Raw genomic sequence first — 15,389 nt, 5'->3', positions numbered from 1 at the left:
TAAAATTTTATTCCCATCCATATTCACATTATATTAGAAACAAAAGTATAAACTTCATGCGTTCCCATTCATTTTAGAGGCCTTCAAACTGATTCCCAGGGTATGTATCCTTTGCGACCTTGGACTGTGTTCAAGAGTCACATCACTTCTTCCGGCTTATTCATATCACGCATCCGCTGAGATAAGTTGGCCAACAGACTTTAGACTCATACGAAAGGCCCAAAATACGCACTAAAAAGAGAGTCAAAAGACATATGTTATTTCAAAGATAAATGGTTTCACTGTGTACCACCTATCTCTACTCTAATTCCATTAATTTATTAATGCTTTCCCGCATTAGCATTAGTAAAATAGCTTGTTTTAGTTATGGCCAAGCAGATGGTGAGCATATGAGCTTTCAAGCAGCCATATTAATAGCATTTGCACAGGTGTCAGAAATTCCCTCCAAGCAATAGTTCATCATAATTCGTAGGTGCAGCTGACGCATGCTCAATACAGATTTCCCGTTAGCAGCCATTTTTGAATTTCACTCAAGTTACTTGTTAGTATTACACGTAGGCAAGCTTCTCTTTCTTCTATGTTTAATGTTGTGCATATTATTTTACATAATAAATGGTTAATACAATATATATATATATTTTTTTTAAAGACCTTTATTGCTCACTTCTGAAATGACACAGCTTATGGCCTACAACCTCTGGGGCCGGCCGCGTTGTTGCGTACTTATCTCACAATGTCAATCATTTAACACAGCCTGTCAGCCGACACCCCTGGGGTCCGGCGGCGTTTCAAATGAAGGTGTACAGAAGTCACTCAATATGAACAGTGGATCACGTAGAGGCCTAGCATTTTCTCAGATTTTTCTGTTTTTCACATTTTGAATTTGCAAAACTTTTAACAAACAAACACGTTGACAAGCAGCACGACAATGGTTCTGTCAGGTATATGAGCAGATCCACACCTGGGATCTAAGTTAACCCACACTGCGTATAACATGATGTCCCACAACTCCCTATATCTAGGTTCAGAGGTAATCCTATCAGTCCCAGTCCCCCTCTTCTTCCTCCTCGGAGCTGGCATCGTCGTCTTCCGGTAGTGGATCACATATGTCACCCCTGTATGCATTCCACAGGGACCAAAGCTTGTTCCATTTCTGCGGACAAGCCCTATTAACATACACTGCCCGCTCTGAAAACATTAGCAGGTCCATGTTCCTGCTCCATTGCGCCACCGTGGGCAGCTCTGAGGACCCCCATTTCTGCGCTATGTCCCGTTTTGCCACCAGGAAGGCCAGTGTGCTCCACACCAGCCCGTACCTGGACAAATCTTTTGGCTCCCAGATGTTTAGCAGACATTTACGTGGTTCAGGAGTTAACGACACCCCCAGTGTTTGTGACATTGTGCGCAACACCTGGCGCCAATAGGCGGTGACTCGTGGGCATTCCCAGATGGTATGAAACAGTGTACCCTCTTCCCCACAGCCCCGAAGACAGTAGGGGTGCGGAGCCCTTTGCAGTTTATGTAGTGTGGTCCTCGTAAAATACACACGGTGTAGGATTTTTAGTTGCACTAGCTTGAGCTTGGCCGAGATTCCCACCTCCCTTGGGGATGCTAGCGCCTCGTTCCACTCCGTCTCTTCCATGTCGCCTATTTCATCCACCCATTTTTCGCGTAGTTTCAGCATAGGGTCTGGTTGATTGTTCAACAGTTTTTTATATGTAAGGAAGGTGACACTGTGTTGCATATAATCGGTTAGTAATCTATCCTCTAGTGGGGAGTATTCCGGGACTTCACTGTCCAGTGATATTGCCTATAGTAAAGCGTGTCTTATCTGTACGTACCTATAGGTTTCGTTGGCCCCTAAATCATATTGTTGTTGAAGAAGGGAAAACGAGACTACCGTCCCTTTGTCCCATAAGTCTCCCACCGTGGATATCCCAATGTTGTCCCATTGTGTAAACCCTTTACTTTTTCTCAGCTGTCCCAGTGCCTTAGTATCCCAGAGCGGAGTGAGTTTAGTTATGGTATCCTTCCACCCGAGCTTCGCCTGTGCCACATGCCACAGCATAACCATTAAGAAAATGGGGTAGCCCATAAGGTATGGACCTGGGTGTATATTGTTATAAACAAACAGTGGTCCTGAACCTATAGATTCCAGTGTTTGATTTAATCAAAGATGAATCAATATTTGGTAAGGAGCAACAATGATCAGTCTGCTCTATAATACTCAAAGGCTTAGTTATACTGAAACGAACCTTGCACCACGGTTAAAGAAAATATATTCCTATTTTATTTTTCTGTATTCATATTTTTTTTACAATATATCTTTCAGTCAGTAAAAACACATAGGTTGCCCCAAAACAGGAGCGTGCAAAGGAAAGGTGTGATCAAGAAAGTAGGACAAGTGAAAGGAGAAGAAAACACACAGCAGTGGATGAGAAATAATTCACAATATTTTACAATCAATATCGGACATATAATTCGCCGTATTGAATCCCTGGCCAGAAATGTAGTTTATATTATTGCAATCAAAAACATTGTAGTACATGGGCATATGTATCCTATGTTTTGCACTGTATACAATGCTAATGAACAATTGGTCCAAGGTTGTATAATGAAGGTGTCGACGTTTCGACTCGACTTATTCCCAAACGGTGATTTAGACCTGGGGATTGCGAGTCTTCATCAGGACTGTAGGAACAAACGGGGCAACCAAGGGATTTTTTTAATAACCCTAAAAAAGAAGAATTAAGGAAATTACTATCCGTGGTGAAGATTAGAGCCTATAACCCACAGGGGGTATGGAGGTATTTCTTACCCTTCGTAACAGAGCAAACGATGTGAGTAGATCCAAGTTTACCACATCCCAATAGATATCCTGCAAAGGACGAATTGAGATTGTATCTAGATCTACTAGTGAGCAATTCAATAATAATTACATAGTTGTTGCATAATGCCAGTAAGACTGGTACACTCCTGTCCGGCTCCGTTAGATATACCAACATGTCGTCGGCATATAAGGACACACGGTCCTCCTAGCCCTCCTTCCAGCCAATGCCTCTCAGCAACGGTGTGGTCCTGATCAGCGTCGCCAGTGGTTCTAAAACAAGGGTGAACAGTAAGGGTGAAAGGGGAAATCCCTGTCGAGTCCCTCTTGCCAGATGGATTGTACGTGAGATGTGGCCGTTGGCTGTAATGTGTGCGACCGGGTTTGCATACAGGAGACGCACCCAGGCTATGAAATTAGGGCCGAACCCCATCCGCGTCAGGACCGCGAAGAGGTGTCCCCATTCCACCATGTCAAATGCCATTTTGGCGTCCAACGAAAGTATCCCTGCTGGTTCCGTTAACGACGGAGCACATGCCAGTACCCCATGCACGTGCCTGAGATTAAGAGCTGTGCTCCGGTTCGGCATGAAGCCAGATTGATCGGGGTGTATCAACAGTGAGAGATGTGTTGTCAATCTCGTGGCAAGTAACTTCGCCAGAATTTTGGCTTCGGCGTTAAGGAGAGAGATCGGGCGATATGATGTACACGCCGAAGGTAGTTTGCCAGGTTTCGGGATTGCCACTATGGTGGCCGTCCGTTGGTCTATGGGGAGTTCCGCCCTTTCCTGACTCTCTGTGTACATATCTAGCAGGGGCGCGCTGAGCGTTTCCGACATGAGTTTGTACCACTCTATGGGAATCCCATTCAGGCCCACCGCTTTCCCTGACTGCACCGCATGGATTGCTAATTGTACTTCCTCAACAGAGAGGTCGGTTTCCAACTCTTGGACTGCTTCTGGTGTAAGTGTCTGGATCTCTATTTGGGTTAAGGAGTCTATGGCTGCTTGCTCCGTGATTGCCTGACTTGGGGTATATACATCCTCGAAGTGGTCTGCCAGTGTATTTACGATTTCTTCAGGGTGTGTTTGTCGCTGACCTGTGTTAGTGTATAACTGCTGAATGCTTCTTTTGCTCCCACCCTTCTTATCCAGCCAGGCCAACATCTTCCCTGCTTTATCGCCCACTTCGTACACCTTCTGGGCCGTAGCCGAGACACTCTCTACCACCTGCAGTCTGAGATGGTCCCTATAGCGCTGCTGGCATAACTGTAAAGTGTGATTTGTGTCTATCATGGGATCTGCTGCCTGCGACGCAGTGGCCGCATGCAATGAGCGTTCTAGCTCCACAAGTTCCTGTCTCTGTTTTTTCTTATGCCCCGCTATGGATGTAATTGCCTGCCCACGAAGGACTGTCTTGTAGGCTTCCCACAGTGTTGAGGGGAGGGCACCAAGCCTTTATTTTCGGCAAAGTGCAATCTAGTCGCCTTCTTCAAATCTCTCCTGATACTTGGGATTTTAACAAAATTAGGGTATATGGGGTATATCCTCCTGCGTGTCTTTTCCCGGCAAAGGAATGTCAACAATATCGGAGAACGGTCTGAAATTCCTCTGGGCAATATGTCGATGGCGTCGATGTCTTGCATGCCGTCTCCCAAACCCAAAAAGTAGTCTATTCACGATAGGCTGTTATGTACGACTGAATGGTAGGTGTATTGCCTTGCGCTCGGGTGTCCGTGGCGCCAGATATCAATCAGGCCCCTGGCCTCCATGAAGCAGTGTAAGCTAGTGGGACCGGGCGTGCGGGCCGAGCCGGGAATTTGTCTACCATCAAATCCACCACTGCGTTAAAATCTCCGCCGAGGAGTGTGTCACCCGTCGGGAGGCTCAGCAGGAATTCTCCCAATGCCGGTAGGGCTACTGTTTGGAGTGCTGGTGGGATGTAAATGGACACAATGTTTATAAGGCGGCCTTTCCACTGCCCATGTACCGCAGCAAATCGGCCCTGGTCATCTATTTTGTGGTGCAAAAGAATGAATGGTGAGGTCTTCCACAACAGAATACCTGTTCCCCTGGAGCCCGAAGTAAATTCTGAATGAGCCACCATCTTGTAGCCCCTGCGATCCAGCATGCTTTTCCTGTGAGGTGTGTCTCCTGCAGCAAAACCAAATGTGGGTTTTGACGTTTGAGTCCTTGCATCACTAACCCTTTCTTAATTTTGTCACCTAGTCCCCTTACGTTCCAGGTCAGTATCTTCAGGGGTGGGACCAAAGACTGTTGCATTACGCCGCTAGCGGCGGTGTCGTGTGAGTGTTGTGACATAGTGAGGTGAGCTAAAAGGGAGCCTTCTTGTCTCCTCTGTCCATGCAGTGGGCCCAGCGTCCCAGTGAGCGGTGTATGTGTGTTCCATGTCGCGTTGTGTCTTTTCGTGCAAAACTGAAATCAAAACAATCAAACTCTCCCTCCCCAGCCCCCTCCCTGCCTCCCTGCTACACGGACATAGAACCGCCCGCCTCCCCAACTTAGCAGAGTGCATAACCCCAACCCAACCCATTGTACTTGCTTGTGGGGTAGGTAGTTCTGTGATGGCAGCGACTCCATCTGCCCACTCCTGCCTCTCCCAGAGTGTAGCCCAAGGGCAACACGTCCATTATGTTCGCATAGGGTCGCCAGAGCCATACCAACTGGTCCCTCAGGATTCGCTCTGTTGTTCTACTTCTTCTAGGCCCTTCTCTGAGACCACTTATGGACTTTGTCCGGACGACGACTGTGAGTGTGATCGGTTCTCTGTTCGTTGGTTTCGCTGACCTCTACCCGTTCGCCGGGGCGCCTCCACTTGTCGCCATCCATCCAGCCATTCTCGTGCCGCTTCAGGTGTGTCGAAGAACCAGGTTTTGTGATTGTCGATCACTTGCAATTTCGCCGGAAACAGCATAGAGTAGGGCAGTTCCTTGTCCCGCAGGGACTTTTTGACATCTGTGAAGGTCTTTCTACGCCGGGCCACCACGGCCATGTAGTCCGGAAAGAAGGCAATTAGGGAATGTTGTATTTTGATAGGAGGTGAAATCCTTGCTGTTTGGAGTATGGCGTCCCTGTCTCGGAAGTTAAAGAGTCTGGCCAGTACTGGTCGCGGCGGTGCCCCTGGTTTCGGTGCTCCACCGGGGACTCTATGCACCCTTTCAATGGAAAAGAAATTGGAGAGACCCTTTGGTTGCAACTTAGTCTTAATCAGATCTTCAACGTAGAGATCCATTGTTCGCTTGCCTTCAGACTCCGGTATTCCTACGATCCGTATGTTGTTTTGTCGCGAACGTCCTTCCTGGTCATCCAGCCTTTCCTGGAGTTTCTTGGGGACTGCTTCCATTCGTTCCATTGCTTGTTGCAGTTCGGAGGTATCTACCACCAGGGATTTCGTGACCACTTCCACCTGTGCCACTCGTTCCGTCATTTTATGCAAATCTGCCCTTAGGAGGCCAACGTCCGTAGAAATGGATCCGACCGTCGCCTGCACATTGGATAACGTTTTCATTAAATCTTCTAACGTCACCTTCTTGGCGCCGTCTTCCTCAGGGCCTTTTCCTGTGGAGGTGCGGCCTTCTGGTTGTTGCGTGTTGGCCTTGTCGTAGGCATACTTGTCGAGTCTTGATTGCGCCGCGTTGTGTCTCGCGCCTCTGCCCTCCATGACTCTCCCCTCCACTGTGTCTCCGATAGTGGCCAGCCGCGCGGCAGTATTCACTGCTATTAGGTGTCCCTGAGCCCAAGTCTGCACCAAGGATATCCTGTCTCTGAGTGAGAGGCCCACCCGGGCGTGGGAGGCAAGATGGCGTCACTCCTCGAGGTCCCTGTGTTGCTGCGGGTTTCACTGCTGTGGTGGCGCGTCTAATCAAGTTTCACCCACGCAGGTACCCCCATGGTATCGCTTGTGCAGATCCAGATCCGGCAATTATCCTGCGGCTCAGCCTCTGTGTAGTCCACCAGGCACGGCGGGCCCCCTTCACTCCATGCACATATGGCCCGTCAGGCCTCCAGCATCCACGCCCTTCACTAGTGCCCTGCAAGGCACTCACTGTTCCCGTAGTGGGTCATTCTCTGCGTCCTTCCGCCTTTGCAGGCGCTTGTGAGGAGAACCGATGGGAACGCTGCCTATAGGGCTCTGGAACAGTGATTCCGGTTGCTCCGCTCCTTTGCCTCTGCCAATGTCTCCGCGGATCGTAAGAGGTATCCGCAACTTCCGGCGATCCCCGCGGTCCGCAGGCACTTCCGGCTGGACCGTGAACTATGCAAGGCCAGTGTTGTCTCTGGATGCGGAAAGGCCCGTGCCGTCACCTTGCTCCCCGCTCGGCTTTCCACGTCGGATCCGCTCCAGAGTAATGGCGGACAGTGCCTCTTGGTCTCACCTCCCGGGGTCAGCTTCTGGAGGTAAAAATGTTCCGGATTAATTGTCGGATTTATGTAATGGGGCCGCCTCGTTCACAGAGCTCCTTAGCTACGCCGCCATCTCGTTCGGCTGCTAGCCACCCCCCGTTAATACAATATTTGAAGATAAATGAGAGGATTGTCTGCGAGCAAGCCTCTTTTCTACCAGTCTTTGCTTCATCACCTCCGCCATAGCGGAGGAGTTGCCACTGAGAACAGATGGGAGGAGTGCATTAATTAACATTCATGGAGTTTTAGTTTTAGGACTTGCTTGATAGTACATTCATTAATGAAACCTTTTGGCATTCCAATGCTTGCTCAAGTTTGAAATGCAGCAGGAAGTACATAGGAAATGATTTATTTGTTACATTTCTGTAACCAACTACTGTGGCAAATAATGATGATCTAAAAAGACACATATTTTCCATCATTCAATGCAGCATTGTTTTGGGGAATTCGAGCATTGGGCATATTTTAATGATCTGCATTCAACTTCACCTGTAAAATCGTGGAAGAAGAAAAATATAAATTTCCATGTAATTTAACCTTACATATGATGGGTTGCAGTTTTGCGGCAGTAACTGCATATTTATGCAAATAATTATGTTTTTACCTTAATATTTACAAGAGGGAAAACATTTGACAAAACGTTTGACAAATGGGTGGTGCGCAATTCTAGTGTCAAGTGGTATCTAATGTGGCAGAGAAAGTGTGGCCAGCTGCACTCTCCACTCATAAAAGAAACCATCCCTCTGAAGGTTCTTATTCTGCTTGTCAGTTCCTAGAAACGGTTCAGTTCTCCCTTCGTCCATTTTTGCATGTCACTAGGCTAGAGGTCTCAGTAGGAGCTCTCCAGCCCCTGCTTGAGCTGGTGGAGAGGGGCCTCGCAACGCCACTGACCGGGATTTTATTTGAGGAGATCAGCACATATTTGTCCTCATCAGACATCAGAGTCGGACTGGAGCACAAAAATAGGCCTGGGCTCCAAAAGAAAAGTGGCCCACGTTAGCAAATAAGGTACCTGAACGAGTGGCCCACGTTTTCAAATCAGTCCAGTTATGCTGTTTGGGAACTTTGCAAGACAGGGAATACTGTGTGCTTGTGTGTTTGCTGCAGGTTATGATTGGTGCAATATCAGTGAAATCAACAGGAAACAATGTCCCACCTGGCCATATAAAACAGGCCCACAAACTGCTAAAAGATCTGCCCACACACTGATCTGTAAGACCAGCCCATCGGGCACTGCCTGGTTGCCCTTTAGGCCAGTCTCACCTTGTCAGGCATTCCCAGAGAGAGAAAAAAACACTCAAAGAGGAACATCGGAGGAAGAGAAAGGGAGAAAAGCAGAGACCAGCCGGAGTGAAATCAGGGGGGAAGAGTACCTGGCAGTGGATTAAACACAATGGAGCCTTAGTATTCTGCACATTGACATTTAATAGAGCCAGAGGTGGGCTTCTGAACTGAGCTTTGGTCACTAGCACTTATTGTTTTACAAATTAAGCACTGCTTGAACCCCTTTCATTGACCTCAAAAAGTGTGCGTTCATTAATGCTGTGGAAGAGCATTCACCATCTATTGTAAAATTTGAAGTCTATATTTTTCCGCATTAAGGAAGGCAGATGATTTCAAGATGTTGCCATTGGGCCAGTGCTTCATTTGAGCCGGTGGTTTCCGGTGCTCGGCACCAGCACTTTATTGTCAACACCAGCACTTGTGAAAGTGTGCTGCAAGGTGGCACTGTCAGAGATGACCACAACAACAGTCAAGAATTAATTCAGTATACGTTAAAAATGACTATTACCTGTCGCTCAAGCCATTATTATAGCTTTGGGGCCTGGAATAGTCCGAATTGTCACACTTGTAGGATTGTGATGGTTAGTAGTTGTGTTGTTACTATCATTGGCAGTACTGGCAGGGGCAATGTGTGGTTCAAGCTGCGGCGGCCTCCTAACCAGAGCTCTGGCACTTGTTTTTTTTTTTTTAACAGTAAGCACTGCATTGGCCAGACATGAAACCCCATTATGGTACCTGGAATTTCAGTATATAGCTTGGAAAAATTCAAGGCTTATTGTGGGCTAAGCTCCAACGCCTGCAACAATAGTAGCTACGGGGGAGGAGCTTCGCGCGGTTCCAAGATGGAGGCGTGAGCAAAGGGCTCCCGAGACCCTCTTCGCCTCCCGCATCTATCCTGCCACAAATCCTGATTTGAACGACGGGTACTTATTGCTTATGCCCTGCTGATCTTGAGAACCTTTTTCGAAAATCAAATCGGACGCCGAGAACCGGACTTGCTGCACCCTGAAGTTTGCGGCCTACATCGTAGACCATCCCCGGACTCGGGTCCCCGAGGTACCCAGGTGTCAATTCAACAACAACGGCTAGTGTGACACGCCCACAGCCCCTGTGGTACTTTCGGTTTCGCTTTTGGTCATTGTTGACGGCGTTCTACGGCCGCTCTACACGACTGTCCTGTTCCTGCGGCAGGTCCCACGCTTGCTTTGGATCATAGCCTTCTTGCCCTTGAGGGCCACCGAGAGCAGGACCATTTTGACCAGATCCCACCAGTTCCGTCGGAGTTCATTGCTCAACATGGCGGGCAAAGCGGATACCGAGAAACGAAACACCAAGGGCATGCATCGAGGTGGTGTTCTTCAAACCCAGACCATAGAGCGCTACACTCGCCCAAAACGGTCCCCAGGCGGAGCGAGCAAGGCTCTTGAGGGGACCGGAGATGGTACTCCTACAACAGAGGAGCCGACACTGAAGGACATCATGGGCGCCATCACCAGTGTTCGAACGACTATGGGCCAACAATATGAAACCCTTGCTGCGAAGATTGACACGGTGGCGATCGAGGTTAATCTTATTACGGCGGACCTGGGTAAAACGAATGAGCGGGCAAGTGCCTGGATATTAAAACTGCGAGCTTGACTACTGATGTCTCGGACCTCCAGGCTGAGGTTCGCACTCTCCGAACCTCCAATGACCTGTTTGCCCGCCGGCTGGAGGATTTCGAGAGCCGGGCCAGGAGCAATAACGTCCGCATCATAGGGGTTCCGGAGACCTCTGCGGATGTGTCTACGGATCTTCTGGTGGAGGATCTGGTCCTGAAACATCTTATGCCTAAGGGCCTCAGCAACGTTTTTACTGTGGAGCGAGCTCATAGAGTCCCCGGTGGGAACCCAAGCTGGGGGCGGCACCAAGGCCTATCATCGCCAGAATCTTTAATTTTCGTGACCGGGACGCTATCCTGCAAGCCTCACGTACTACAGGTCCCACTAAGTTTGACAATGCCTCAATTAGTTTCTATCCAGACTTCACGCAGGTGGTGCAGAAACAACGCATGGGTTTCACCGGGGTGAAGAGACGGCTCAGAGATATGGGACTTAAGTATGCCATGCTTTTTCCGGCCCGCCTGAGGATCGAATATGAGGAGCGGGCGTTTTTCTTTGATCGCCCCGAAGTGGTCAGTGACTGGTTGGACTCATTGCCATCAAACCGCACCAGCAGCGAGAGTTCGAGAGGTGCTGAAGGGGGCCTGGCTGAACAGGAGTAGTGAGTCTGCATCGGCAAGCCGATTTTCTTGGACTTATAGCAGTGGCTTTGTGATCGATTTGCTTTATAATGTGGATACCCGGGGGTGGGGGGAATCGGGCCTCTTCTTCCTCCTCTGGGGACTTTTTCTCTCTTCTTGTAGGTTAGTTTAATGGGGCGACAGGCACACTGCAAGTTGGGGTGGCTTTGTGGTTTAAGGCAGGGGTGCAGGGTGGGGGGGTGTTTTTCGGGGTTTTTTGGGGGTGGTGGGGGGGTCTGTTCCTTTTTGTTTCGCTCGAGGCTGCGCTATGTTCTGGCTTTTATCCTGTGTGCTTGTTCCGGGGCGAGGGGGGCAGAGTGCCCAATGCGGGGATGGGGGATGGGGAGCTTAGGGTGCTGAGTTGGAACGTTAACGGTCTTGGTGATAGGAGAAAGCGGGGGATCGTCTTGCAATACTTGAAACGATGTGCCCCAGATGTGATTTTACTTCAGGAGACGCATTTGGTTGGAAATACATGCCACGCGCTGAACAGACGGGGCTACCGCTTGGTGGCTCACTCTGGATTTACCTCTGGATCGAGAGGGGTGGGGGTCCTGGTTAGAACTTCCCTCCCCCTGGAGATAGATGATGCAATGTTGGACGACAGGGGCCGCTATGCGGCTATTACGGGTCGGTGGGAGGGAAAGACGATCTCCATTTTGTCTGTGTATGTTCCCCCTGGCCTGCAAACCACCACATATGCGAATTTGGGTAATGTGATCCTGGGGTTTCCTGACGGCATACTGGTAGTGGGTGGCGACTTTAAATGTGTAGTTAGTGGGGAAGAAGACCGTAGCCCCCCCCAGGGCCCTGCCCGGGGCACAGCTTTGGCTCAGGAGTCTCCTGGACACGTTTGGTCTAGTTGATTGTTGGAGGCAACTGCACCCTGGACAGCTCCAGTATGCTTTCTACTCGGGAGCCCACGGGAGTCTCTCGAGATTGGATTATATCCTTGTACCAGCGGTGCAGATGGTCTCTGTACGGGAAATCAGGCATTTGGCCAGGGGGATCTCCGACCACTCTCCACTTTGGCTTACAGTTGACATACAGTTGGGTGCCGAGGGCCGGATCGCTCCGATCAACCCCTGGCACCTTCGTAACCCCAAGATTAGGTCGGAGGTGGTGAAGTGTATGGACTACTATTTCGCTGAGAATGAGGGATCGGTATCCTCCCCTGTTACATTGTGGGAGGCATATAAACCAGTGATTCGCGGTCACACCCTGTCCCTCATTGCCAGCGAGAGGAAGTGTAAGAATGCTGCGGTGGTGGATCTGGAAAATGAAATCACTGACTTAGAGAGGCAGATGGAGTCCGGGGTCACCCCTGAGGTGTTGCATTCTTTGGCCCTGAAACAGTCTGAGTACAAGGCGCTGGTCACTGATGCGGCCAAGGCGATGCACCGTGTGCAACAGGGGCGTTTGTATGATGTTGGGGATAAGGCGGGAAAGCTGATTGCCTGGTTGGACAAAAGGGATAGATTGAATCGTGTGGTGCCTGTTGTTGAAAGGATGGATGGTACACGTGTCGTGGACCTGATTGACATAGTCCAAGTCTTTGCCCAGCACTTTCAGGCGGTTTATGCGCCGGTCTCTGATAGGCCGGAAGAGGACTCACATTTATTACTTCGGGATATCACCTTGCCTAGCCTGTCGGATTCGGACAAGGAGCTTATGGAGGCGGATTTTTACACCGATGAAGTAGCGCTCGCTATCCGTTCACTTCGCTCCGGGAAGGCCTCGGGCCCGAATGGCATACCAGTGGAATTGTACAAACTATGCCCTGACAAAATGGCGCCGTATCTTCGTCGGATGTTCCTGTCATCGCGAGATCTCGGATCTCTTCCTCGGGATCAGAGATTGGCATCCATTGTGGTCATTCATAAAGATGGCAAGCCCCGTGATCATTGCTCATCGTATCGGCCGATTTCGCTTTTGAATGTCGAACCCAAAATTCTCGCAAAACTTTTGGCAAATCGGCTGATTACGGTGATTGCTGACTTGATCCATCCGGACCAGTCTGGATTTATACCCCATCGTAATACTGCGCTCAATCTTCGTCGCCTCCATGGCGTCTTGGCAAGGGCGGGGTCTCTTAGGGAGCCGGCCATCTTGGTTTCACTTGATGCCTCGATGGCCTTCGACACGGTGGAGTGGCCATATTTATGGGCAGCTCTTGCTAAGTTTGGTTTCGGCCCTAAATTCATTGGGTGGATCAAGCTTTTATATGAGCAGCCACTGGCACAGGTGGTGGTTAATGGCAGGGCTTCGGAACCCTTCACCCTCGGACGCGGTACGAGACAGGGGTGCCCCTTGTCGCCACTCCTCTTTACGCTTGCCCTTGAGCCCCTGGCCACGTGGCTCCTTTGGGAACCTTCGCTTAAGGGCATTCGATGGTCGCCCGACTTCGAGGACCGGATATCGCTCTATGCCGATGATATATTGCTGTATCTTACCTCTCCCCGTAAGTCATTGGGTGTCCTGTTTGATGTGTTGCGTTCCTTTGGAAGGAACTCCGGTTTGGTAATTAACTGGGCCAAGTCCTGTATTTATCCACTCACGGACGATGTGCCCCCTCTTCCCCATATCTGCCCGATACCGGTTTCTAGAATCGGCTTTAAATACTTGGGGATCTACATTTCATTGGATCCCAAAGTCCGCTATGAGCGGAATTTGCTGCCTCCGCTCTCCCGGCTTCGGTCGGACGTTGCGGCGTGGTGTGGCTTGCCACTCTCCCCTTTGGGAAGGGCAGCCCTATTCAAAATGATGTCTCTCCCCTGCTTCCTATATGCCATTCAGAATACACTTGATTTGGTACCTGCTAGCTATTTTCGTGAGATCGAGGGCTTGCAGAGGAAGTTGATGTGGGGCGGGCGACCGCGTATCGCATTGGCAAAATTGACCTTGCCCTGGTACGACGGTGGTATCGCGTTACCTGACATCAAGCGCTACTACTGGGCTTCCCAGTTGAGTGCTGTGAACCACGCTATGTACGGCCCTGTCCTGAACCCCGCGTTCGAGATGGACAGATGGCAACTGCCCGGGGGTGACTACAATAGAGCGCTCTATTCTAGAGCCGACCGGAAGCACCTAACAGGCCCTACTGCAGTTGCGGTCCGAGTCTGGGGAAGTGCGACCGCCGCCACGGGATGGACAGATAAACTGACTAAATCGACCCCTTTGTACGCCGCGGAAGCACTGGGCGGCCTGTGGACGTCGAAGAGTTTCGACAGATGGGACCTCATTGGCATCAGCAAAGTGGGCGACCTTTGGGCTAAGGGCAGAGTCAAGACCTTTGAGGAACTCCAGCGGGAGTACAAACTGAGTGACAGGGAACATTATCGGTACCTTCAAATCAGTCATGCGCTTAACTCGGTTTTCCCAGCTGGTACTACGATCCCGGAGTCCTCTCCTCTTGAGGATAGAGTGCTTGATGGGTACGTCCCTGACAGCACCATATCTCTTATTTACAAGAAACTGATCAACGATCGCTCGTACCTCCTTTTACAATTGCAGAATGCTTGGACCAGTGACGGGCTAGAATTGGACGATGAAGACTGGCAGGCGGCGATATCCTCCCCCAAAGAAGTCGCGATTCCGGCACGTCTCAGGCTGGTGCAACTTAAGATATTGCATCGGGTATATGTCACGACCCCACGACTGGTTGGTGCATATGGGTTACTCTGTGGATGGGCTGTGTAGGCGTGGATGTGGTATGTCGGCTACATTTTTACATATCCTCTGGGAATGTCCGGAAGTGGCGGTGTTCTGGCACCGAGTACATGCTGTTATGGGTGAGGTGACGGGTGTTGTGTTATTGCCTGAGGCCAGACGCTGCTTATTAAATGTTTGGGAGCCGAATGACTGGAATGTTGCTCAAACTCAATGGGTTACATTGGGTAATATGGTTGCTAAGCGAGATATAGCCCGACTGTGGGGTTCTCAAAGGCCACCATCACTCCTAGCATGGAAAGAAAACATGGACTTGTCCATGTTTAGGGAAAAAACTGTATATGTCTCCCGTGGCAGACCTAAGAAATGGGGTAGGGTCTGGGGTCAATGGAATGCGTACCGTGGAGAGTTTTGCACCCCCCCCCCGTTTACCGACATTCCCGATCCGCTTCTCCTCCCTTGACTGTGTGTTCCCGATACTTAGCTTTTGTTGACTGTATTGTAATGTTTTGCCCCTGGGCCCCCCCTTCCCCTCTCCGATATTTCTCCTCCTTCATATTGTTGCACATCTTTCACCCGTCTCCCACTGCCATAAGAGACTGCCAATCTACTGCACTGTAATGCCTCGACCATCTTTGTGTTTTGTTTGTTGATTTTATTTATAAAATATAAAACGCGAAACCCTTCACTAATCCTATTTATACCACATGCTTTTACAGGATCATGCGATCTCGCTGCCGGACCCCCGGGTTGTCGGCTGAAGAACTGTGTATTCTGGTGTTGATATTGATTTGTGTAACTGACCAGCCTCTGTGGTTGTAGGTCTGTAACTGTATCTTCCTTAACAAAATAAAGGTTTGAAAAAAAAAAAAAAAACAATAGTAGCTACTGGAATTGACTGCATT

At 49.7% G+C, this 15,389-nt stretch overlaps 1 protein-coding gene across 2 annotated transcripts in view; it reads left to right on the top strand.

The window, feature by feature from the left end:
* Positions 1-15,389, top strand: part of AGMAT (agmatinase (putative)) — a 219,545-nt gene that overhangs the window by 88,268 nt on the left and 115,888 nt on the right. The gene's annotated exons all lie outside the window — the stretch shown is intronic.

The sequence above is a fragment of the Lissotriton vulgaris genome, chromosome 5, assembly GCF_964263255.1.
Source record: "Lissotriton vulgaris chromosome 5, aLisVul1.2, whole genome shotgun sequence".
In the NCBI taxonomy this organism is placed as follows: domain Eukaryota; kingdom Metazoa; phylum Chordata; class Amphibia; order Caudata; family Salamandridae; genus Lissotriton; species Lissotriton vulgaris.
The sequence above is the reverse complement of the archived record's forward strand: the minus strand, read 5'-3'. Positions and strand labels throughout refer to the sequence as shown.